Here is a 26,978-nt window from a genome sequence, read left to right on the forward strand (position 1 = left end):
ATAGTTTCACTGTTTGAATTTCATTTTCATTAATGCTTCTTTCCTAAGTTTCATTTTTAAAAGTTCCTGCATTAATAACTTGTCTTTGTTATCTATATTCAGGTTGGTGAACTTGGACTAAAGTACATGGATCTCAGCCACCAACAGTTTCAGTGTCCATGAGAAAACACATATGAACTAGTGGGACATTCAGACCAGTTAAAAGTACAACAACGCACAGTAGCATTAAGCGGTCAGGAAGATCAAGGATTGCCCTCCACATCTGTTAAACTATAGGAGGTGCTGTTTGACTGGTTTTAGCTACAAGTGAGAACTTCTCTGCATCTAGCCTCTTATATTGTATTTTAAATGAACTTAGCAGACTATTTGAAGACTTTGTCTCATATTTTATACCCTTGTTATGGGGTATGCTTGTTTTGCATATGTAATTCTTTAAAACGGAAGATTTTTTTATTTTAATTGAAAAAAATAATATTTTTAATTTATTTTTAAACAAATTTTGGTTTCAACTAGATTTCCATACAAAGAATGAATTTATCTATCTTATGCAATTTACAGAATGTAAATATCTCTTGAAATAAAAAAGTTTTGATGATTTTTAGCATATTTCCTTCATAAATTTAAGATTTTCTCCGATCAATTTTCTGGTATTTGAGATGTTTTAGATAAGGATCTATAATTCTGTAACTGTTTAATAAATTTTTTTGAAACTTTGCATAATAACTACTGAGATGTATATCTTTATTTTAAATGTGCAGTTTTAAGTCTGGGGGAAAAAATAAAGTCTGACAGGAATAGGATCCCAGTTAGGGCAACCAGTCCGGTACCCACGAATGTAGTTCTTAAAAAAAATATATAACTTTTGTTATAAATTGTGTAGTGTTATTATTTCACTAGTTCTGTAACTGAATGTAGATTTATTTGAAAGGGTAGGCTTTCTAGTTTGAATTTCTGTAAAAATTTTGATTGATTTAAATTTAATCTGGCGTCAGTACATAGAGTAAATTGCCTAAATTCTAGCCTTTATTCTTTCCCGGAAGTAGACAGACTGACCCTGTTGTCAATAAAAACAAAATTTTGCAACGGAATGCCGGTCATGAGGCACTGAGATTGTACTTAGACACTTCAAAGTGAATGCCTAACATGAACCAGAAGTCCCAAGGTGGCTATCAAAATATTTATTGAACAGGACCCTATGTATTTACTATGATTTTCAATGCGTTTCCAATGGGGCAAATAATTGGGTCCCCGTTCCTGTCAGAGAGCATGTTTTGAACACTTCAATCTGCAATTGTAAGCTCATTTTTGAAGTTTCATGGATGAAATTTGGCTACAGGCTTCAAAATTCAATAAGGAAAGCAATGATGTAATTATTTTTAAAATTTGAATTAAACTTTTTAAATTAAAGTGAAATTTAAATTTATGAAATTTAAAAAAGTTTGTTTTTCAATTTAAAGTTTAAAAAAAGGGCACAGAAAAGGTCATTTTGTCTGTCTTATGTATTCCTACACTTGTAAGTTAAAATGGAGGGATTTTTGAAAAAATATCAGCAAACAGTATTAGAAAGAGCCACAGGGAAAGAAATAATAAATGTGTTATATGGGATCAGGGGACAGTGAAAGATGGAAAATATGGGCTTATTTCTTTCTAGTATCTTATTTCTGGACCTGAAAAAAGAAAAAAATCCCATAGTTTCAGTTTAGGTCTTTTAATAAGTTTTTGATAAATTGTGGCTATTAAATAAATCATTAAGTGCCACGGTTCAGCTATGAAAGTTGTGTGCGAATCCCGCTCACATTTTTTTAGAGCCGCATCACACACATAACCACATATTATTGTGTATAATCAGAAACACTTGCCAGGGACTCTCTAATTTTACATGTTTTGGAAGATATTTAAGGGGTAGGGCTATAATATAGCTTATTAAAGCAATTTAAACTGAAGTGTACAACAATTTTAGACTCCCTTTTAAAGATTTTGATGGTCCTTAAAAGAACCGTTAATTTTATCTGTATCTATTTCAGCAGTAGATGAATGGGGCTATATCTTCCTTGGTTTTAGAACTTTTGAACATCAGCTTCTGGTTAAGGAAACACTTAGTGCTCTTTTAATAGTTTCACTGTTTGAATTTCATTTTCATTAATGCTTCTTTCCTAAGTTTCATTTTTAAAAGTTCCTGCATTAATAACTTGTCTTTGTTATCTATATTCAGGTTGGTGAACTTGGACTAAAGTACATGGATCTCAGCCACCAACAGTTTCAGTGTCCATGAGAAAACACATATGAACTAGTGGGACATTCAGACCAGTTAAAAGTACAACAACGCACAGTAGCATTAAGCGGTCAGGAAGATCAAGGATTGCCCTCCACATCTGTTAAACTATAGGAGGTGCTGTTTGACTGGTTTTAGCTACAAGTGAGAACTTCTCTGCATCTAGCCTCTTATATTGTATTTTAAATGAACTTAGCAGACTATTTGAAGACTTTGTCTCATATTTTATACCCTTGTTATGGGGTATGCTTGTTTTGCATATGTAATTCTTTAAAACGGAAGATTTTTTTTTATTTTAATTGAAAAAAATAATATTTTTAATTTATTTTTAAACAAATTTTGGTTTCAACTAGATTTCCATACAAAGAATGAATTTATCTATCTTATGCAATTTACAGAATGTAAATATCTCTTGAAATAAAAAAGTTTTGATGATTTTTAGCATATTTCCTTCATAAATTTAAGATTTTCTCCGATCAATTTTCTGGTATTTGAGATGTTTTAGATAAGGATCTATAATTCTGTAACTGTTTAATAAATTTTTTTGAAACTTTGCATAATAACTACTGAGATGTATATCTTTATTTTAAATGTGCAGTTTTAAGTCTGGGGGAAAAAATAAAGTCTGACAGAGAGCATGTTTTGAACACTTCAATCTGCAATTGTAAGCTCATTTTGAAGTTTCATGGATGAAATTTGGCTACAGGCTTCAAAATTCAATAAGGAAAGCAATGATGTAATTATTTTTAAAATTTGAATTAAACTTTTTAAATTAAAGTGAAATTTAAATTTATGAAATTTAAAAAAGTTTGTTTTTCAATTTAAAGTTTAAAAAAAGGGCACAGAAAAGGTCATTTTGTCTGTCTTATGTATTCCTACACTTGTAAGTTAAAATGGAGGGATTTTTGAAAAAATATCAGCAAACAGTATTAGAAAGAGCCACAGGGAAAGAAATAATAAATGTGTTATATGGGATCAGGGGACAGTGAAAGATGGAAAATATGGGCTTATTTCTTTCTAGTATCTTATTTCTGGGACCTGAAAAAGAAAAAAATCCCATAGTTTCAGTTTTAGGTCTTTTAATAAGTTTTTGATAAATTGTGGCTATTAAATAAATCATTTAAGTGCCACGGTTCAGCTATGAAAGTTGTGTGCGAATCCCGCTCACATTTTTTAGAGCCGCATCACACACATAACCACATATTATTGTGTATAATCAGAAACACTTGCCAGGGACTCTCTAATTTTACATGTTTTGGAAGATATTTAAGGGGTAGGGCTATAATATAGCTTATTAAAGCAATTTAAACTGAAGTGTACAACAATTTTAGACTCCCTTTTAAAGATTTTGATGGTCCTTAAAAGAACCGTTAATTTTATCTGTATCTATTTCAGCAGTAGATGAATGGGGCTATATCTTCCTTGGTTTTAGAACTTTTGAACATCAGCTTCTGGTTAAGGAAACACTTAGTGCTCTTTTAATAGTTTCACTGTTTGAATTTCATTTTCATTAATGCTTCTTTCCTAAGTTTCATTTTTAAAAGTTCCTGCATTAATAACTTGTCTTTGTTATCTATATTCAGGTTGGTGAACTTGGACTAAAGTACATGGATCTCAGCCACCAACAGTTTCAGTGTCCATGAGAAAACACATATGAACTAGTGGGACATTCAGACCAGTTAAAAGTACAACAACGCACAGTAGCATTAAGCGGTCAGGAAGATCAAGGATTGCCCTCCACATCTGTTAAACTATAGGAGGTGCTGTTTGACTGGTTTTAGCTACAAGTGAGAACTTCTCTGCATCTAGCCTCTTATATTGTATTTTAAATGAACTTAGCAGACTATTTGAAGACTTTGTCTCATATTTTATACCCTTGTTATGGGGTATGCTTGTTTTGCATATGTAATTCTTTAAAACGGAAGATTTTTTTATTTTAATTGAAAAAAATAATATTTTTAATTTATTTTTAAACAAATTTGGTTTCAACTAGATTTCCATACAAAGAATGAATTTATCTATCTTATGCAATTTACAGAATGTAAATATCTCTTGAAATAAAAAAGTTTTGATGATTTTTAGCATATTTCCTTCATAAATTTAAGATTTTCTCCGATCAATTTTCTGGTATTTGAGATGTTTTAGATAAGGATCTATAATTCTGTAACTGTTTAATAAATTTTTTTGAAACTTTGCATAATAACTACTGAGATGTATATCTTTATTTTAAATGTGCAGTTTTAAGTCTGGGGGAAAAAATAAAGTCTGACAGGAATAGGATCCCAGTTAGGGCAACCAGTCCGGTACCCACGAATGTAGTTCTTAAAAAAAATATATAACTTTTGTTATAAATTGTGTAGTGTTATTATTTCACTAGTTCTGTAACTGAATGTAGATTTATTTGAAAGGGTAGGCTTTCTAGTTTGAATTTCTGTAAAAATTTTGATTGATTTAAATTTAATCTGGCGTCAGTACATAGAGTAAATTGCCTAAATTCTAGCCTTTATTCTTTCCGGAAGTAGACAGACTGACCCTGTTGTCAATAAAAACAAAATTTTGCAACGGAATGCCGGTCATGAGGCACTGAGATTGTACTTAGACACTTCAAAGTGAATGCCTAACATGAACCAGAAGTCCCAAGGTGGCTATCAAAATTATTTATTGAACAGGACCCTATGTATTTACTATGATTTTCAATGCGTTCCAATGGGGCAAATAATTGGGTCCCCGTTCCTGTCAGAGAGCATGTTTTGAACACTTCAATCTGCAATTGTAAGCTCATTTTTGAAGTTTCATGGATGAAATTTGGCTACAGGCTTCAAAATTCAATAAGGAAAGCAATGATGTAATTATTTTTAAAATTTGAATTAAACTTTTTAAATTAAAGTGAAATTTAAATTTATGAAATTTAAAAAAGTTTGTTTTTCAATTTAAAGTTTAAAAAAAGGGCACAGAAAAGGTCATTTTGTCTGTCTTATGTATTCCTACACTTGTAAGTTAAAATGGAGGGATTTTTGAAAAAATATCAGCAAACAGTATTAGAAAGAGCCACAGGGAAAGAAATAATAAATGTGTTATATGGGATCAGGGGACAGTGAAAGATGGAAAATATGGGCTTATTTCTTTCTAGTATCTTATTTCTGGGACCTGAAAAAAGAAAAAAATCCCATAGTTTCAGTTTTAGGTCTTTTAATAAGTTTTTGATAAATTGTGGCTATTAAATAAATCATTTAAGTGCCACGGTTCAGCTATGAAAGTTGTGTGCGAATCCCGCTCACATTTTTTTAGAGCCGCATCACACACATAACCACATATTATTGTGTATAATCAGAAACACTTGCAGGGACTCTCTAATTTTACATGTTTTGGAAGATATTTAAGGGGTAGGGCTATAATATAGCTTATTAAAGCAATTTAAACTGAAGTGTACAACAATTTTAGACTCCCTTTTAAAGATTTTGATGGTCCTTAAAAGAACCGTTAATTTTATCTGTATCTATTTCAGCAGTAGATGAATGGGGCTATATCTTCCTTGGTTTTAGAACTTTTGAACATCAGCTTCTGGTTAAGGAAACACTTAGTGCTCTTTTAATAGTTTCACTGTTTGAATTTCATTTTCATTAATGCTTCTTTCCTAAGTTTCATTTTTAAAAGTTCCTGCATAATAACTTGTCTTTGTTATCTATATTCAGGTTGGTGAACTTGGACTAAAGTACATGGATCTCAGCCACCAACAGTTTCAGTGTCCATGAGAAAACACATATGAACTAGTGGGACATTCAGACCAGTTAAAAGTACAACAACGCACAGTAGCATTAAGCGGTCAGGAAGATCAAGGATTGCCCTCCACATCTGTTAAACTATAGGAGGTGCTGTTTGACTGGTTTTAGCTACAAGTGAGAACTTCTCTGCATCTAGCTCTTATATTGTATTTTAAATGAACTTAGCAGACTATTTGAAGACTTTGTCTCATATTTTATACCCTTGTTATGGGGTATGCTTGTTTTGCATATGTAATTCTTTAAAACGGAAGATTTTTTTATTTTAATTGAAAAAAATAATATTTTTAATTTATTTTTAAACAAATTTTGGTTTCAACTAGATTTCCATACAAAGAATGAATTTATCTATCTTATGCAATTTACAGAATGTAAATATCTCTTGAAATAAAAAAGTTTTGATGATTTTTAGCATATTTCCTTCATAAATTTAAGATTTTCTCCGATCAATTTTCTGGTATTTGAGATGTTTTAGATAAGGATCTATAATTCTGTAACTGTTTAATAAATTTTTTTGAAACTTTGCATAATAACTACTGAGATGTATATCTTTATTTTAAATGTGCAGTTTTAAGTCTGGGGGAAAAAATAAAGTCTGACAGGAATAGGATCCCAGTTAGGGCAACCAGTCCGGTACCCACGAATGTAGTTCTTAAAAAAAATATATAACTTTTGTTATAAATTGTGTAGTGTTATTATTTCACTAGTTCTGTAACTGAATGTAGATTTATTTGAAAGGGTAGGCTTTCTAGTTTGAATTTCTGTAAAAATTTTGATTGATTTAAATTTAATCTGGCGTCAGTACATAGAGTAAATTGCCTAAATTCTAGCCTTTATTCTTTCCGGAAGTAGACAGACTGACCCTGTTGTCAATAAAAACAAAATTTTGCAACGGAATGCCGGTCATGAGGCACTGAGATTGTACTTAGACACTTCAAAGTGAATGCCTAACATGAACCAGAAGTCCCAAGGTGGCTATCAAAATTATTTATTGAACAGGACCCTATGTATTTACTATGATTTTCAATGCGTTCCAATGGGGCAAATAATTGGGTCCCCGTTCCTGTCAGAGAGCATGTTTTGAACACTTCAATCTGCAATTGTAAGCTCATTTTTGAAGTTTCATGGATGAAATTTGGCTACAGGCTTCAAAATTCAATAAGGAAAGCAATGATGTAATTATTTTTAAAATTTGAATTAAACTTTTAAATTAAAGTGAAATTTAAATTTATGAAATTTAAAAAAGTTTGTTTTTCAATTTAAAGTTTAAAAAAAGGGCACAGAAAAGGTCATTTTGTCTGTCTTATGTATTCCTACACTTGTAAGTTAAAATGGAGGGATTTTGAAAAAATATCAGCAAACAGTATTAGAAAGAGCCACAGGGAAAGAAATAATAAATGTGTTATATGGGATCAGGGGACAGTGAAAGATGGAAAATATGGGCTTATTTCTTTCTAGTATCTTATTTCTGGGACCTGAAAAAAGAAAAAAATCCCATAGTTTCAGTTTTAGGTCTTTTAATAAGTTTTTGATAAATTGTGGCTATTAAATAAATCATTTAAGTGCCACGGTTCAGCTATGAAAGTTGTGTGCGAATCCGCTCACATTTTTTTAGAGCCGCATCACACACATAACCACATATTATTGTGTATAATCAGAAACACTTGCCAGGGACTCTCTAATTTTACATGTTTTGGAAGATATTTAAGGGTAGGGCTATAATATAGCTTATTAAAGCAATTTAAACTGAAGTGTACAACAATTTTAGACTCCCTTTTAAAGATTTTGATGGTCCTTAAAAGAACCGTTAATTTTATCTGTATCTATTTCAGCAGTAGATGAATGGGGCTATATCTTCCTTGGTTTTAGAACTTTTGAACATCAGCTTCTGGTTAAGGAAACACTTAGTGCTCTTTTAATAGTTTCACTGTTTGAATTTCATTTTCATTAATGCTTCTTTCCTAAGTTTCATTTTTAAAAGTTCCTGCATTAATAACTTGTCTTTGTTATCTATATTCAGGTTGGTGAACTTGGACTAAAGTACATGGATCTCAGCCACCAACAGTTTCAGTGTCCATGAGAAAACACATATGAACTAGTGGGACATTCAGACCAGTTAAAAGTACAACAACGCACAGTAGCATTAAGCGGTCAGGAAGATCAAGGATTGCCCTCCACATCTGTTAAACTATAGGAGGTGCTGTTTGACTGGTTTTAGCTACAAGTGAGAACTTCTCTGCATCTAGCCTCTTATATTGTATTTTAAATGAACTTAGCAGACTATTTGAAGACTTTGTCTCATATTTTATACCCTTGTTATGGGGTATGCTTGTTTTGCATATGTAATTCTTTAAAACGGAAGATTTTTTTATTTTAATTGAAAAAAATAATATTTTTAATTTATTTTTAAACAAATTTTGGTTTCAACTAGATTTCCATACAAAGAATGAATTTATCTATCTTATGCAATTTACAGAATGTAAATATCTCTTGAAATAAAAAAGTTTTGATGATTTTTAGCATATTTCCTTCATAAATTTAAGATTTTCTCCGATCAATTTTCTGGTATTTGAGATGTTTTAGATAAGGATCTATAATTCTGTAACTGTTTAATAAATTTTTTTGAAACTTTGCATAATAACTACTGAGATGTATATCTTTATTTTAAATGTGCAGTTTTAAGTCTGGGGGAAAAAATAAAGTCTGACAGGAATAGGATCCCAGTTAGGGCAACCAGTCCGGTACCCACGAATGTAGTTCTTAAAAAAAATATATAACTTTTGTTATAAAATTGTGTAGTGTTATTATTTCACTAGTTCTGTAACTGAATGTAGATTTATTTGAAAGGGTAGGCTTTCTAGTTTGAATTTCTGTAAAATTTTGATTGATTTAAATTTAATCTGGCGTCAGTACATAGAGTAAATTGCCTAAATTCTAGCCTTTATTCTTTCCCGGAAGTAGACAGACTGACCCTGTTGTCAATAAAAACAAAATTTTGCAACGGAATGCCGGTCATGAGGCACTGAGATTGTACTTAGACACTTCAAAGTGAATGCCTAACATGAACCAGAAGTCCCAAGGTGGCTATCAAAATTATTTATTGAACAGGACCCTATGTATTTACTATGATTTTCAATGCGTTCCAATGGGGCAAATAATTGGGGTCCCCGTTCCTGTCAGAGAGCATGTTTTGAACACTTCAATCTGCAATTGTAAGCTCATTTTTGAAGTTTCATGGATGAAATTTGGCTACAGGCTTCAAAATTCAATAAGGAAAGCAATGATGTAATTATTTTTAAATTTGAATTAAACTTTTTAAATTAAAGTGAAATTTAAATTTATGAAATTTAAAAAAGTTTGTTTTTCAATTAAAGTTTAAAAAAAGGGCACAGAAAAGGTCATTTTGTCTGTCTTATGTATTCCTACACTTGTAAGTTAAAATGGAGGGATTTTTGAAAAAATATCAGCAAACAGTATTAGAAAGAGCCACAGGGAAAGAAATAATAAATGTGTTATATGGGATCAGGGGACAGTGAAAGATGGAAAATATGGGCTTATTTCTTTCTAGTATCTTATTTCTGGGACCTGAAAAAAGAAAAAAATCCCATAGTTTCAGTTTTAGGTCTTTTAATAAGTTTTTGATAAATTGTGGCTATTAAATAAATCATTTAAGTGCCACGGTTCAGCTATGAAAGTTGTGTGCGAATCCCGCTCACATTTTTTTAGAGCCGCATCACACACATAACCACATATTATTGTGTATAATCAGAAACACTTGCCAGGGACTCTCTAATTTTACATGTTTTGGAAGATATTTAAGGGGTAGGGCTATAATATAGCTTATTAAAGCAATTTAAACTGAAGTGTACAACAATTTTAGACTCCCTTTTAAGATTTTGATGGTCCTTAAAAGAACCGTTAATTTTATCTGTATCTATTTCAGCAGTAGATGAATGGGGCTATATCTTCCTTGGTTTTAGAACTTTTGAACATCAGCTTCTGGTTAAGGAAACACTTAGTGCTCTTTTAATAGTTTCACTGTTTGAATTTCATTTTCATTAATGCTTCTTTCCTAAGTTTCATTTTTAAAAGTTCCTGCATTAATAACTTGTCTTTGTTATCTATATTCAGGTTGGTGAACTTGGACTAAAGTACATGGATCTCAGCCACCAACAGTTTCAGTGTCCATGAGAAAACACATATGAACTAGTGGGACATTCAGACCAGTTAAAAGTACAACAACGCACAGTAGCATTAAGCGGTCAGGAAGATCAAGGATTGCCCTCCACATCTGTTAAACTATAGGAGGTGCTGTTTGACTGGTTTTAGCTACAAGTGAGAACTTCTCTGCATCTAGCCTCTTATATTGTATTTTAAATGAACTTAGCAGACTATTTGAAGACTTTGTCTCATATTTTATACCCTTGTTATGGGGTATGCTTGTTTTGCATATGTAATTCTTTAAACGGAAGATTTTTTTTATTTTAATTGAAAAAAATAATATTTTTAATTTATTTTTAAACAAATTTTGGTTTCAACTAGATTTCCATACAAAGAATGAATTTATCTATCTTATGCAATTTACAGAATGTAAATATCTCTTGAAATAAAAAAGTTTTGATGATTTTTAGCATATTTCCTTCATAAATTTAAGATTTTCTCCGATCAATTTTCTGGTATTTGAGATGTTTTAGATAAGGATCTATAATTCTGTAACTGTTTAATAAATTTTTTTGAAACTTTGCATAATAACTACTGAGATGTATATCTTTATTTTAAATGTGCAGTTTTAAGTCTGGGGGAAAAAATAAAGTCTGACAGGAATAGGATCCCAGTTAGGGCAACCAGTCCGGTACCCACGAATGTAGTTCTTAAAAAAAATATATAACTTTTGTTATAAATTGTGTAGTGTTATTATTTCACTAGTTCTGTAACTGAATGTAGATTTATTTGAAAGGGTAGGCTTTCTAGTTTGAATTTCTGTAAAAATTTGATTGATTTAAATTTAATCTGGCGTCAGTACATAGAGTAAATTGCCTAAATTCTAGCCTTTATTCTTTCCCGGAAGTAGACAGGACTGACCCTGTTGTCAATAAAAACTAAATTTTGCAACGGAATGCCGGTCATGAGGCACTGAGATTGTACTTAGACACTTCAAAGTGAATGCCTAACATGAACCAGAAGTCCCAAGGTGGCTATCAAAATTATTTATTGAACAGGACCCTATGTATTTACTATGATTTTCAATGCGTTCCAATGGGGCAAATAATTGGGTCCCCGTTCCTGTCAGAGAGCATGTTTTGAACACTTCAATCTGCAATTGTAAGCTCATTTTTGAAGTTTCATGGATGAAATTTGGCTACAGGCTTCAAAATTCAATAAGGAAAGCAATGATGTAATTATTTTTAAAATTTGAATTAAACTTTTTAAATTAAAGTGAAATTTAAATTTATGAAATTTAAAAAAGTTTGTTTTTCAATTTAAAGTTTAAAAAAAGGGCACAGAAAAGGTCATTTTGTCTGTCTTATGTATTCCTACACTTGTAAGTTAAAATGGAGGGATTTTTGAAAAAATATCAGCAAACAGTATTAGAAAGAGCCACAGGGAAAGAAATAATAAATGTGTTATATGGGATCAGGGGACAGTGAAAGATGGAAAATATGGGCTTATTTCTTTCTAGTATCTTATTTCTGGGACCTGAAAAAAGAAAAAAATCCCATAGTTTCAGTTTTAGGTCTTTTAATAAGTTTTTGATAAATTGTGGCTATTAAATAAATCATTTAAGTGCCACGGTTCAGCTATGAAAGTTGTGTGCGAATCCCGCTCACATTTTTTTAGAGCCGCATCACACACATAACCACATATTATTGTGTATAATCAGAAACACTTGCCAGGGACTCTCTAATTTTACATGTTTTGGAAGATATTTAAGGGGTAGGGCTATAATATAGCTTATTAAAGCAATTTAAACTGAAGTGTACAACAATTTTAGACTCCCTTTTAAAGATTTTGATGGTCCTTAAAAGAACCGTTAATTTTATCTGTATCTATTTCAGCAGTAGATGAATGGGGCTATATCTTCCTTGGTTTTAGAACTTTTGAACATCAGCTTCTGGTTAAGGAAACACTTAGTGCTCTTTTAATAGTTTCACTGTTTGAATTTCATTTTCATTAATGCTTCTTTCCTAAGTTTCATTTTTAAAAGTTCCTGCATTAATAACTTGTCTTTGTTATCTATATTCAGGTTGGTGAACTTGGACTAAAGTACATGGATCTCAGCCACCAACAGTTTCAGTGTCCATGAGAAAACACATATGAACTAGTGGGACATTCAGACCAGTTAAAAGTACAACAACGCACAGTAGCATTAAGCGGTCAGGAAGATCAAGGATTGCCCTCCACATCTGTTAAACTATAGGAGGTGCTGTTTGACTGGTTTTAGCTACAAGTGAGAACTTCTCTGCATCTAGCCTCTTATATTGTATTTTAAATGAACTTAGCAGACTATTTGAAGACTTTGTCTCATATTTTATACCCTTGTTATGGGGTATGCTTGTTTTGCATATGTAATTCTTTAAAACGGAAGATTTTTTTATTTTAATTGAAAAAAATAATATTTTTAATTTATTTTTAAACAAATTTTGGTTTCAACTAGATTTCCATACAAAGAATGAATTTATCTATCTTATGCAATTTACAGAATGTAAATATCTCTTGAAATAAAAAAGTTTTGATGATTTTTAGCATATTTCCTTCATAAATTTAAGATTTTCTCCGATCAATTTTCTGGTATTTGAGATGTTTTAGATAAGGATCTATAATTCTGTAACTGTTTAATAAATTTTTTTGAAACTTTGCATAATAACTACTGAGATGTATATCTTTATTTTAAATGTGCAGTTTTAAGTCTGGGGAAAAAATAAAGTCTGTCAGAGAGCATGTTTTGAACACTTCAATCTGCAATTGTAAGCTCATTTTTGAAGTTTCATGGATGAAATTTGGCTACAGGCTTCAAAATTCAATAAGGAAAGCAATGATGTAATTATTTTTAAAATTTGAATTAAACTTTTTAAATTAAAGTGAAATTTAAATTTATGAAATTTAAAAAAGTTTGTTTTTCAATTTAAAGTTTAAAAAAAGGGCACAGAAAAGGTCATTTTGTCTGTCTTATGTATTCCTACACTTGTAAGTTAAAATGGAGGGATTTTTGAAAAAATATCAGCAAACAGTATTAGAAAGAGCCACAGGGAAAGAAATAATAAATGTGTTATATGGGATCAGGGGACAGTGAAAGATGGAAAATATGGGCTTATTTCTTTCTAGTATCTTATTTCTGGGACCTGAAAAAAGAAAAAAATCCCATAGTTTCAGTTTTAGGTCTTTTAATAAGTTTTTGATAAATTGTGGCTATTAAATAAATCATTTAAGTGCCACGGTTCAGCTATGAAAGTTGTGTGCGAATCCCGCTCACATTTTTTTAGAGCCGCATCACACACATAACCACATATTATTGTGTATAATCAGAAACACTTGCCAGGGACTCTCTAATTTTACATGTTTTGGAAGATATTTAAGGGGTAGGGCTATAATATAGCTTATTAAAGCAATTTAAACTGAAGTGTACAACAATTTTAGACTCCCTTTTAAAGATTTTGATGGTCCTTAAAAGAACCGTTAATTTTATCTGTATCTATTTCAGCAGTAGATGAATGGGGCTATATCTTCCTTGGTTTTAGAACTTTTGAACATCAGCTTCTGGTTAAGGAAACACTTAGTGCTCTTTTAATAGTTTCACTGTTTGAATTTCATTTTCATTAATGCTTCTTTCCTAAGTTTCATTTTTAAAAGTTCCTGCATTAATAACTTGTCTTTGTTATCTATATTCAGGTTGGTGAACTTGGACTAAAGTACATGGATCTCAGCCACCAACAGTTTCAGTGTCCATGAGAAAACACATATGAACTAGTGGGACATTCAGACCAGTTAAAAGTACAACAACGCACAGTAGCATTAAGCGGTCAGGAAGATCAAGGATTGCCCTCCACATCTGTTAAACTATAGGAGGTGCTGTTTGACTGGTTTTAGCTACAAGTGAGAACTTCTCTGCATCTAGCCTCTTATATTGTATTTTAAATGAACTTAGCAGACTATTTGAAGACTTTGTCTCATATTTTATACCCTTGTTATGGGGTATGCTTGTTTTGCATATGTAATTCTTTAAAACGGAAGATTTTTTTATTTTAATTGAAAAAAATAATATTTTTAATTTATTTTTAAACAAATTTTGGTTTCAACTAGATTTCCATACAAAGAATGAATTTATCTATCTTATGCAATTTACAGAATGTAAATATCTCTTGAAATAAAAAAGTTTTGATGATTTTTAGCATATTTCCTTCATAAATTTAAGATTTTCTCCGATCAATTTTCTGGTATTTGAGATGTTTTAGATAAGGATCTATAATTCTGTAACTGTTTAATAAATTTTTTTGAAACTTTGCATAATAACTACTGAGATGTATATCTTTATTTTAAATGTGCAGTTTTAAGTCTGGGGGAAAAAATAAAGTCTGACAGGAATAGGATCCCAGTTAGGGCAACCAGTCCGGTACCCACGAATGTAGTTCTTAAAAAAAATATATAACTTTTGTTATAAATTGTGTAGTGTTATTATTTCACTAGTTCTGTAACTGAATGTAGATTTATTTGAAAGGGTAGGCTTTCTAGTTTGAATTTCTGTAAAAATTTTGATTGATTTAAATTTAATCTGGCGTCAGTACATAGAGTAAATTGCCTAAATTCTAGCCTTTATTCTTTCCCGGAAGTAGACAGACTGACCCTGTTGTCAATAAAAACAAAATTTTGCAACGGAATGCCGGTCATGAGGCACTGAGATTGTACTTAGACACTTCAAAGTGAATGCCTAACATGAACCAGAAGTCCCAAGGTGGCTATCAAAATTATTTATTGAACAGGACCCTATGTATTTACTATGATTTTCAATGCGTTCCAATGGGGCAAATAATTGGGTCCCCGTTCCTGTCAGAGAGCATGTTTTGAACACTTCAATCTGCAATTGTAAGCTCATTTTTGAAGTTTCATGGATGAAATTTGGCTACAGGCTTCAAAATTCAATAAGGAAAGCAATGATGTAATTATTTTTAAAATTTGAATTAAACTTTTTAAATTAAAGTGAAATTTAAATTTATGAAATTTAAAAAAGTTTGTTTTTCAATTTAAAGTTTAAAAAAAGGGCACAGAAAAGGTCATTTTGTCTGTCTTATGTATTCCTACACTTGTAAGTTAAAATGGAGGGATTTTTGAAAAAATATCAGCAAACAGTATTAGAAAGAGCCACAGGGAAAGAAATAATAAATGTGTTATATGGGATCAGGGGACAGTGAAAGATGGAAAATATGGGCTTATTTCTTTCTAGTATCTTATTTCTGGGACCTGAAAAAAGAAAAAAATCCCATAGTTTCAGTTTTAGGTCTTTTAATAAGTTTTTGATAAATTGTGGCTATTAAATAAATCATTTAAGTGCCACGGTTCAGCTATGAAAGTTGTGTGCGAATCCCGCTCACATTTTTTTAGAGCCGCATCACACACATAACCACATATTATTGTGTATAATCAGAAACACTTGCCAGGGACTCTCTAATTTTACATGTTTTGGAAGATATTTAAGGGGTAGGGCTATAATATAGCTTATTAAAGCAATTTAAACTGAAGTGTACAACAATTTTAGACTCCCTTTTAAAGATTTTGATGGTCCTTAAAAGAACCGTTAATTTTATCTGTATCTATTTCAGCAGTAGATGAATGGGGCTATATCTTCCTTGGTTTTAGAACTTTTGAACATCAGCTTCTGGTTAAGGAAACACTTAGTGCTCTTTTAATAGTTTCACTGTTTGAATTTCATTTTCATTAATGCTTCTTTCCTAAGTTTCATTTTTAAAAGTTCCTGCATTAATAACTTGTCTTTGTTATCTATATTCAGGTTGGTGAACTTGGACTAAAGTACATGGATCTCAGCCACCAACAGTTTCAGTGTCCATGAGAAAACACATATGAACTAGTGGGACATTCAGACCAGTTAAAAGTACAACAACGCACAGTAGCATTAAGCGGTCAGGAAGATCAAGGATTGCCCTCCACATCTGTTAAACTATAGGAGGTGCTGTTTGACTGGTTTTAGCTACAAGTGAGAACTTCTCTGCATCTAGCCTCTTATATTGTATTTTAAATGAACTTAGCAGACTATTTGAAGACTTTGTCTCATATTTTATACCCTTGTTATGGGGTATGCTTGTTTTGCATATGTAATTCTTTAAAACGGAAGATTTTTTTATTTTAATTGAAAAAAATAATATTTTTAATTTATTTTTAAACAAATTTTGGTTTCAACTAGATTTCCATACAAAGAATGAATTTATCTATCTTATGCAATTTACAGAATGTAAATATCTCTTGAAATAAAAAAGTTTTGATGATTTTTAGCATATTTCCTTCATAAATTTAAGATTTTCTCCGATCAATTTTCTGGTATTTGAGATGTTTTAGATAAGGATCTATAATTCTGTAACTGTTTAATAAATTTTTTTGAAACTTTGCATAATAACTACTGAGATGTATATCTTTATTTTAAATGTGCAGTTTTAAGTCTGGGGGAAAAAATAAAGTCTGACAGGAATAGGATCCCAGTTAGGGCAACCAGTCCGGTACCCACGAATGTAGTTCTTAAAAAAAATATATAACTTTTGTTATAAATTGTGTAGTGTTATTATTTCACTAGTTCTGTAACTGAATGTAGATTTATTTGAAAGGGTAGGCTTTCTAGTTTGAATTTCTGTAAAAATTTTGATTGATTTAAATTTAATCTGGCGTCAGTACATAGAGTAAATTGCCTAAATTCTAGCCTTTATTCTTTCCCGGAAGTAGACAGACTGACCCTGTTGTCAATAAAAACAAAATTTTGCAACGGAATGCCGGTCATGAGGCACTGAGATTGTACTTAGACACTTCAAAGTGAATGCCTAACATGAACCAGAAGTCCCAAGGTGGCTATCAAAATTATTTATTGAACAGGACCCTATGTATTTACTATGATTTTCAATGCGTTCCAATGGGGCAAATAATTGGGTCCCCGTTCCTGTCAGAGAGCATGTTTTGAACACTTCAATCTGCAATTGTAAGCTCATTTTTGAAGTTTCATGGATGAAATTTGGCTACAGGCTTCAAAATTCAATAAGGAAAGCAATGATGTAATTATTTTTAAAATTTGAATTAAACTTTTTAAATTAAAGTGAAATTTAAATTTATGAAATTTAAAAAAGTTTGTTTTTCAATTTAAAGTTTAAAAAAAGGGCACAGAAAAGGTCATTTTGTCTGTCTTATGTATTCCTACACTTGTAAGTTAAAATGGAGGGATTTTTGAAAAAATATCAGCAAACAGTATTAGAAAGAGCCACAGGGAAAGAAATAATAAATGTGTTATATGGGATCAGGGGACAGTGAAAGATGGAAAATATGGGCTTATTTCTTTCTAGTATCTTATTTCTGGGACCTGAAAAAAGAAAAAAATCCCATAGTTTCAGTTTTAGGTCTTTTAATAAGTTTTTGATAAATTGTGGCTATTAAATAAATCATTTAAGTGCCACGGTTCAGCTATGAAAGTTGTGTGCGAATCCCGCTCACATTTTTTTAGAGCCGCATCACACACATAACCACATATTATTGTGTATAATCAGAAACACTTGCCAGGGACTCTCTAATTTTACATGTTTTGGAAGATATTTAAGGGGTAGGGCTATAATATAGCTTATTAAAGCAATTTAAACTGAAGTGTACAACAATTTTAGACTCCCTTTTAAAGATTTTGATGGTCCTTAAAAGAACCGTTAATTTTATCTGTATCTATTTCAGCAGTAGATGAATGGGGCTATATCTTCCTTGGTTTTAGAACTTTTGAACATCAGCTTCTGGTTAAGGAAACACTTAGTGCTCTTTTAATAGTTTCACTGTTTGAATTTCATTTTCATTAATGCTTCTTTCCTAAGTTTCATTTTTAAAAGTTCCTGCATTAATAACTTGTCTTTGTTATCTATATTCAGGTTGGTGAACTTGGACTAAAGTACATGGATCTCAGCCACCAACAGTTTCAGTGTCCATGAGAAAACACATATGAACTAGTGGGACATTCAGACCAGTTAAAAGTACAACAACGCACAGTAGCATTAAGCGGTCAGGAAGATCAAGGATTGCCCTCCACATCTGTTAAACTATAGGAGGTGCTGTTTGACTGGTTTTAGCTACAAGTGAGAACTTCTCTGCATCTAGCCTCTTATATTGTATTTTAAATGAACTTAGCAGACTATTTGAAGACTTTGTCTCATATTTTATACCCTTGTTATGGGGTATGCTTGTTTTGCATATGTAATTCTTTAAAACGGAAGATTTTTTTATTTTAATTGAAAAAAATAATATTTTTAATTTATTTTTAAACAAATTTTGGTTTCAACTAGATTTCCATACAAAGAATGAATTTATCTATCTTATGCAATTTACAGAATGTAAATATCTCTTGAAATAAAAAAGTTTTGATGATTTTTAGCATATTTCCTTCATAAATTTAAGATTTTCTCCGATCAATTTTCTGGTATTTGAGATGTTTTAGATAAGGATCTATAATTCTGTAACTGTTTAATAAATTTTTTTGAAAACTTTGCATAATAACTACTGAGATGTATATCTTTATTTTAATGTGCAGTTTTAAGTCTGGGGGAAAAAATAAAGTCTGACAGGAATAGGATCCCAGTTAGGGCAACCAGTCCGGTACCCACGAATGTAGTTCTTAAAAAAAAATATATAACTTTTGTTATAAATTGTGTAGTGTTATTATTTCACTAGTTCTGTAACTGAATGTAGATTTATTTGAAAGGGTAGGCTTTCTAAGTTTGAATTTCTGTAAAAATTTTGATTGATTTAAATTAATCTGGCGTCAGTACATAGAGTAAATTGCCTAAATTCTAGCCTTTATTCTTTCCCGGAAGTAGACAGACTGACCCTGTTGTCAATAAAACAAAATTTTGCAACGGAATGCCGGTCATGAGGCACTGAGATTGTACTTAGACACATCAAAGTGAATGCCTAACATGAACCAGAAGTCCCAAGGTGGCTATCAAAATTATTTATTGAACAGGACCCTATGTATTACTATGATTTTCAATGCGTTCCAATGGGGCAAATAATTGGGTCCCCGTTCCTGTCAGAGAGCATGTTTTTGAACACTTCAATCTGCAATTGTAAGCTCATTTTTGAAGTTTCATGGATGAAATTTGGCTACAGGCTTCAAAATTCAATAAGGAAAGCAATGATGTAATTATTTTTAAAATTTGAATTAAACTTTTTAAATTAAAGTGAAATTTAAATTTATGAAATTTAAAAAAGTTTGTTTTTCAATTTAAAGTTTAAAAAAAGGGCACAGAAAAGGTCATTTTGTCTGTCTTATGTATTCCTACACTTGTAAGTTAAAATGGAGGGATTTTTGAAAAAATATCAGCAAACAGTATTAGAAAGAGCCACAGGGAAAGAAATAATAAATGTGTTATATGGGATCAGGGGGACAGTGAAAGATGGAAAATATGGGCTTATTTCTTTCTAGTAATCTTATTTCTGGGACCTGAAAAAAGAAAAAAATCCCATAGTTTCAGTTTTAGGTCTTTTAATAAGTTTTTGATAAATTGTGGCTATTAAATAAATCATTTAAGTGCCACGGTTCAGCTATGAAAGTTGTGTGCGAATCCCGCTCACATTTTTTTAGAGCCGCATCACACACATAACCACATATTATTGTGTATAATCAGAAACACTTGCCAGGGACTCTCTAATTTTACATGTTTTGGAAGATATTTAAGGGGTAGGGCTATAATATAGCTTATTAAAGCAATTTAAACTGAAGTGTACAACAATTTTAGACTCCCTTTTAAAGATTTTGATGGTCCTTAAAAGAACCGTTAATTTTATCTGTATCTATTTCAGCAGTAGATGAATGGGGCTATATCTTCCTTGGTTTTAGAACTTTTGAACATCAGCTTCTGGTTAAGGAAACACTTAGTGCTCTTTTAATAGTTTCACTGTTTGAATTTCATTTTCATTAATGCTTCTTTCCTAAGTTTCATTTTTAAAAGTTCCTGCATTAATAACTTGTCTTTGTTATCTATATTCAGGTTGGTGAACTTGGACTAAAGTACATGGATCTCAGCCACCAACAGTTTCAGTGTCCATGAGAAAACACATATGAACTAGTGGGACATTCAGACCAGTTAAAAGTACAACAACGCACAGTAGCATTAAGCGGTCAGGAAGATCAAGGATTGCCCTCCACATCTGTTAAACTATAGGAGGTGCTGTTTGACTGGTTTTAGCTACAAGTGAGAACTTCTCTGCATCTAGCCTCTTATATTGTATTTTAAATGAACTTAGCAGACTATTTGAAGACTTTGTCTCATATTTATACCCTTGTTATGGGGTATGCTTGTTTTGCATATGTAATTCTTTAAAACGGAAGATTTTTTTATTTTAATTGAAAAAAATAATATTTTTAATTTATTTTTAAACAAATTTTGGTTTCAACTAGATTTCCATACAAAGAATGAATTTATCTATCTTATGCAATTTACAGAATGTATATATCTCTTGAAATAAAAAAGTTTTGATGATTTTTAGCATATTTCCTTCATAAATTTAAGATTTTCTCCGATCAATTTTCTGGTATTTGAGATGTTTTAGATAAGGATCTATAATTCTGTAACTGTTTAATAAATTTTTTTGAAACTTTGCATAATAACTACTGAGATGTATATCTTTATTTTAAATGTGCAGTTTTAAGTCTGGGGGAAAAAATAAAGTCTGACAGGAATAGGATCCCAGTTAGGGCAACCAGTCCGGTACCCACGAATGTAGTTCTTAAAAAAAATATATAACTTTTGTTATAAATTGTGTAGTGTTATTATTTCACTAGTTCTGTAACTGAATGTAGATTTATTTGAAAGGGTAGGCTTTCTAGTTTGAATTTCTGTAAAAATTTTGATTGATTTAAATTTAATCTGGCGTCAGTACATAGAGTAAATTGCCTAAATTCTAGCCTTTATTCTTTCCCGGAAGTAGACAGACTGACCCTGTTGTCAATAAAAACAAAATTTTGCAACGGAATGCCGGTCATGAGGCACTGAGATTGTACTTAGACACTTCAAAGTGAATGCCTAACATGAACCAGAAGTCCCAAGGTGGCTATCAAAATTATTTATTGAACAGGACCCTATGTATTTACTATGATTTTCAATGCGTTCCAATGGGGCAAATAATTGGGTCCCCGTTCCTGTCAGAGAGCATGTTTTGAACACTTCAATCTGCAATTGTAAGCTCATTTTTGAAGTTTCATGGATGAAATTTGGCTACAGGCTTCAAAATTCAATAAGGAAAGCAATGATGTAATTATTTTTAAAATTTGAATTAAACTTTTTAAATTAAAGTGAAATTTAAATTTATGAAATTTAAAAAAGTTTGTTTTTTCAATTTAAAGTTTAAAAAAAAGGGCACAGAAAAGGTCATTTTGTCTGTCTTATGTATTCCTACACTTGTAAGTTAAAATGGAGGGATTTTTGAAAAAATATCAGCAAACAGTATTAGAAAGAGCCACAGGGAAAGAAATAATAAATGTGTTATATGGGATCAGGGGACAGTGAAAGATGGAAAATATGGGCTTATTTCTTTCTAGTATCTTATTTCTGGGACCTGAAAAAAGAAAAAAATCCCATAGTTTCAGTTTTAGGTCTTTTAATAAGTTTTTTGATAAATTGTGGCTATTAAATAAATCATTTAAGTGCACGGTTCAGCTATGAAAGTTGTGTGCGAATCCCGCTCACATTTTTTTAGAGCCGCATCACACACATAACCACATATTATTGTGTATAATCAGAAACACTTGCCAGGGACTCTCTAATTTTACATGTTTTGGAAGATATTTAAGGGGTAGGGCTATAATATAGCTTATTAAAGCAATTTAAACTGAAGTGTACAACAATTTTAGACTCCCTTTTAAAGATTTTGATGGTCCTTAAAAGAACCGTTAATTTATCTGTATCTATTTCAGCAGTAGATGAATGGGGCTATATCTTCCTTGGTTTTAGAACTTTTGAACATCAGCTTCTGGTTAAGGAAACACTTAGTGCTCTTTTAATAGTTTCACTGTTTGAATTTCATTTTCATTAATGCTTCTTTCCTAAGTTTCATTTTTAAAAGTTCCTGCATTAATAACTTGTCTTTGTTATCTATATTCAGGTTGGTGAACTTGGACTAAAGTACATGGATCTCAGCCACCAACAGTTTCAGTGTCCATGAGAAAACACATATGAACTAGTGGGACATTCAGACCAGTTAAAAGTACAACAACGCACAGTAGCATTAAGCGGTCAGGAAGATCAAGGATTGCCCTCCACATCTGTTAAACTATAGGAGGTGCTGTTTGACTGGTTTTAGCTACAAGTGAGAACTTCTCTGCATCTAGCCTCTTATATTGTATTTTAAATGAACTTAGCAGACTATTTGAAGACTTTGTCTCATATTTTATACCCTTGTTATGGGGTATGCTTGTTTTGCATATGTAATTCTTTAAAACGGAAGATTTTTTTATTTTAATTGAAAAAAATAATATTTTTAATTTATTTTTAAACAAATTTTGGGTTTCAACTAGATTTCCATACAAAGAATGAATTTATCTATCTTATGCAATTTACAGAATGTAAATATCTCTTGAAATAAAAAGTTTTGATGATTTTTAGCATATTTCCTTCATAAATTTAAGATTTTCTCCGATCAATTTTCTGGTATTTGAGATGTTTTAGATAAGGATCTATAATTCTGTAACTGTTTAATAAATTTTTTTGAAACTTTGCATAATAACTACTGAGATGTATATCTTTATTTTAAATGTGCAGTTTTAAGTCTGGGGGAAAAAAATAAAGTCTGACAGGAATAGGATCCCAGTTAGGGCAACCAGTCCGGTACCCACGAATGTAGTTCTTAAAAAAAATATATAACTTTTGTTATAAATTGTGTAGTGTTATTATTTCACTAGTTCTGTAACTGAATGTAGATTTATTTGAAAGGGTAGGCTTTCTAGTTTGAATTTCTGTAAAAATTTTGATTGATTTAAATTTAATCTGGCGTCAGTACATAGAGTAAATTGCCTAAATTCTAGCCTTTATTCTTTCCCGGAAGTAGACAGACTGACCCTGTTGTCAATAAAAACAAAATTTTGCAACGGAATGCCGGTCATGAGGCACTGAGATTGTACTTAGACACTTCAAAGTGAATGCCTAACATGAACCAGAAGTCCCAAGGTGGCTATCAAAATTATTTATTGAACAGGACCCTATGTATTTACTATGATTTTCAATGCGTTCCAATGGGGCAAATATTGGGTCCCCGTTCCTGTCAGAGAGCATGTTTTGAACACTTCAATCTGCAATTGTAAGCTCATTTTTGAAGTTTCATGGATGAAATTTGGCTACAGGCTTCAAAATTCAATAAGGAAAGCAATGATGTAATTATTTTTAAAATTGAATTAAACTTTTTAAATTAAAGTGAAATTTAAATTTATGAAATTTAAAAAAGTTTGTTTTTTCAATTTAAAGTTTAAAAAAAGGGCACAGAAAAGGTCATTTTGTCTGTCTTATGTATTCCTACACTTGTAAGTTAAAATGGAGGGATTTTTGAAAAAATATCAGCAAACAGTATTAGAAAGAGCCACAGGAGAAGAAATAATAAATGTGTTATATGGATCAGGGGACAGTGAAAGATGGAAAATATGGGCTTATTTCTTTCTAGTATCTTATTTCTGGGACCTGAAAAAAGAAAAAAAATCCCATAGTTTCAGTTTTAGGTCTTTTAATAAGTTTTTGATAAATTGTGGCTATTAAATAAATCATTTAAGTGCCACGGTTCAGCTATGAAAGTTGTGTGCGAATCCCGCTCACATTTTTTTAGAGCCGCATCACACACATAACCACATATTATTGTGTATAATCAGAAACACTTGCCAGGGACTCTCTAATTTTACATGTTTTGGAAGATATTTAAGGGGTAGGGCTATAATATAGCTTATTAAAGCAATTTAAACTGAAGTGTACAACAATTTTAGACTCCCTTTTAAAGATTTTGATGGTCCTTAAAAGAACCGTTAATTTTATCTGTATCTATTTCAGCAGTAGATGAATGGGGCTATATCTTCCTTGGTTTTAGAACTTTTGAACATCAGCTTCTGGTTAAGGAAACACTTAGTGCTCTTTTAATAGTTTCACTGTTTGAATTTCATTTTCATTAATGCTTCTTTCCTAAGTTTCATTTTTAAAAGTTCCTGCATTAATAACTTGTCTTTGTTATCTATATTCAGGTTGGTGAACTTGGACTAAAGTACATGGATCTCAGCCACCAACAGTTTCAGTGTCCATGAGAAAACACATATGAACTAGTGGGACATTCAGACCAGTTAAAAGTACAACAACGCACAGTAGCATTAAGCGGTCAGGAAGATCAAGGATTGCCCTCCACATCTGTTAAACTATAGGAGGTGCTGTTTGACTGGTTTTAGCTACAAGTGAGAACTTCTCTGCATCTAGCCTCTTATATTGTATTTTAAATGAACTTAGCAGACTATTTGAAGACTTTGTCCTCATATTTTATACCCTTGTTATGGGGTATGCTTGTTTTGCATATGTAATTCTTTAAAACGGAAGATTTTTTTATTTTAATTGAAAAAAATAATATTTTTAATTTATTTTTAAACAAATTTTGGTTTCAACTAGATTTCCATACAAAGAATGAATTTATCTATCTTATGCAATTTACAGAATGTAAATATCTCTTGAAATAAAAAAGTTTTGATGATTTTTAGCATATTTCCTTCATAAATTTAAGATTTTCTCCGATCAATTTTCTGGTATTTGAGATGTTTTAGATAAGGATCTATAATTCTGTAACTGTTTAATAAATTTTTTTGAAACTTTGCATAATAACTACTGAGATGTATATCTTTATTTTAAATGTGCAGTTTTAAGTCTGGGGGAAAAAATAAAGTCTGACAGGAATAGGATCCCAGTTAGGGCAACCAGTCCGGTACCCACGAATGTAGTTCTTAAAAAAAATATATAACTTTTGTTATAAATTGTGTAGTGTTATTATTTCACTAGTTCTGTAACTGAATGTAGATTTATTTGAAAGGGTAGGCTTTCTAGTTTGAATTTCTGTAAAAATTTTGATTGATTTAAATTTAATCTGGCGTCAGTACATAGAGTAAATTGCCTAAATTCTAGCCTTTATTCTTTCCCGGAAGTAGACAGACTGACCCTGTTGTCAATAAAAACAAAATTTTGCAACGGAATGCCGGTCATGAGGCACTGAGATTGTACTTAGACACTTCAAAGTGAATGCCTAACATGAACCAGAAGTCCCAAGGTGGCTATCAAAATTATTTATTGAACAGGACCCTATGTATTTACTATGATTTTCAATGCGTTCCAATGGGGCAAATAATTGGGTCCCCGTTCCTGTCAGAGAGCATGTTTTGAACACTTCAATCTGCAATTGTAAGCTCATTTTTGAAGTTTCATGGATGAAATTTGGCTACAGGCTTCAAAATTCAATAAGGAAAGCAATGATGTAATTATTTTTAAAATTTGAATTAAACTTTTTAAATTAAAGTGAAATTTAAATTTATGAAATTTAAAAAAGTTTGTTTTTCAATTTAAAGTTTAAAAAAAGGGCACAGAAAAGGTCATTTTGTCTGTCTTATGTATTCCTACACTTGTAAGTTAAAATGGAGGGATTTTTGAAAAAATATCAGCAAACAGTATTAGAAAGAGCCACAGGGAAAGAAATAATAAATGTGTTATATGGGATCAGGGGACAGTGAAAGATGGAAAATATGGGCTTATTTCTTTCTAGTATCTTATTTCTGGGACCTGAAAAAAGAAAAAAATCCCATAGTTTCAGTTTTAGGTCTTTTATAAGTTTTTGATAAATTGTGGCTATTAAATAAATCATTTAAGTGCCACGGTTCAGCTATGAAAGTTGTGTGCGAATCCCGCTCACATTTTTTTAGAGCCGCATCACACACATAACCACATATTATTGTGTATAATCAGAAACACTTGCCAGGGACTCTCTAATTTTACATGTTTTGGAAGATATTTAAGGGGTAGGGCTATAATATAGCTTATTAAAGCAATTTAAACTGAAGTGTACAACAATTTTAGACTCCCTTTTAAAGATTTTGATGGTCCTTAAAAGAACCGTTAATTTTATCTGTATCTATTTCAGCAGTAGATGAATGGGGCTATATCTTCCTTGGTTTTAGAACTTTTGAACATCAGCTTCTGGTTAAGGAAACACTTAGTGCTCTTTTAATAGTTTCACTGTTTGAATTTCATTTTCATTAATGCTTCTTTCCTAAGTTTCATTTTTAAAAGTTCCTGCATTAATAACTTGTCTTTGTTATCTATATTCAGGTTGGTGAACTTGGACTAAAGTACATGGATCTCAGCCACCAACAGTTTCAGTGTCCATGAGAAAACACATATGAACTAGTGGGACATTCAGACCAGTTAAAAGTACAACAACGCACAGTAGCATTAAGCGGTCAGGAAGATCAAGGATTGCCCTCCACATCTGTTAAACTATAGGAGGTGCTGTTTGACTGGTTTTAGCTACAAGTGAGAACTTCTCTGCATCTAGCCTCTTATATTGTATTTTAAATGAACTTAGCAGACTATTTGAAGACTTTGTCTCATATTTTATACCCTTGTTATGGGGTATGCTTGTTTTGCATATGTAATTCTTTAAAACGGAAGATTTTTTTATTTTAATTG

The 26,978-nt window shown here is 31.3% G+C and overlaps 1 long non-coding RNA gene across 1 annotated transcript; it reads left to right on the plus strand.

The window, feature by feature from the left end:
- Positions 1–105: 105 nt before the first annotated feature.
- Positions 106–26,978, plus strand: LOC139505649 (uncharacterized). Its single transcript, XR_011659810.1, has 14 exons — positions 106–306; positions 2,213–2,416; positions 3,856–4,059; positions 5,965–6,168; positions 8,072–8,275; positions 10,183–10,386; positions 12,296–12,499; positions 13,939–14,142; positions 16,052–16,255; positions 18,165–18,368; positions 20,280–20,483; positions 22,393–22,596; positions 24,506–24,709; positions 26,619–26,978. It is a non-coding gene; the product is annotated as an uncharacterized lncRNA (long non-coding RNA).

This window comes from Mytilus edulis, unplaced genomic scaffold (genome assembly GCF_963676685.1).
Source record: "Mytilus edulis unplaced genomic scaffold, xbMytEdul2.2 SCAFFOLD_956, whole genome shotgun sequence".
NCBI classification, from domain to species: domain Eukaryota; kingdom Metazoa; phylum Mollusca; class Bivalvia; order Mytilida; family Mytilidae; genus Mytilus; species Mytilus edulis.